Source organism: Corvus brachyrhynchos, unplaced genomic scaffold (genome assembly GCF_000691975.1).
Source record: "Corvus brachyrhynchos isolate BGI_N302 unplaced genomic scaffold, ASM69197v1 scaffold219, whole genome shotgun sequence".
NCBI lineage: Eukaryota > Metazoa > Chordata > Aves > Passeriformes > Corvidae > Corvus > Corvus brachyrhynchos.
In genome coordinates this window covers 1,659,447-1,660,106 of record NW_008240034.1, presented here as the reverse complement: position 1 = coordinate 1,660,106, position 660 = coordinate 1,659,447, and positions in this window count along the sequence as shown.

Below are 660 nucleotides of genomic sequence, written 5' to 3'. Positions count from 1 at the left end.
TGGCCGCGTGCCAGGCTCTGCCTGCCGGGGTCGGGGACCTCCCGCTTATCTCCCTTCCGGCGGAGCCGAGCGTGCCCCCTGCCTCTGACAGAGCCCCTCCGCCCGTAACCCAACCCTTGGGCTGCTGGGGGCCACCGCGGGGCCCCTGTGGGGACAGGATGTGGCCGGGGGGCACTGGGGCACCCTGGGGGGCTTCGCCCGCTCGGGGCTCCCTTGGGGTGGGTTTGGAGCTGGTGCCAGAGGAGGCTGAGACCTCTCAGCTCGTGTGGCTGGGGGCTGTCCCCAAACTGGGGTCCCGATGGAGGTTCAGGGGTGGGTGCCCTGGGGTGCCCCGAGTGGCAGCTGCCAGCCCAGGAGGGTCCTTGTCACATCGGGTGACACCGCCAGGGGCCAGAGCTGAGCCCTGGGACCAGCTGGGGCTCAGTTCTGGGCTCCCCAGCTGGTCCCAGTAAAGTCTAAGTGATTCCCAGTGCTCCGGCGTGATTGGGGCTGGAAAGGTGCCTCCACCCTATAAAAGCGCTCCCTCCCACCCTACGGTTAATTTGGGGTTGCTGGGGGGGGCAGGGTAGACGGGATCCCAGCCATGGCGGGTTTGGGGGCCACCCCACGCACGAAGAAACCCTCCAGGGAGGACCAGGGGCTCTCGACCCCCGGGGCTGG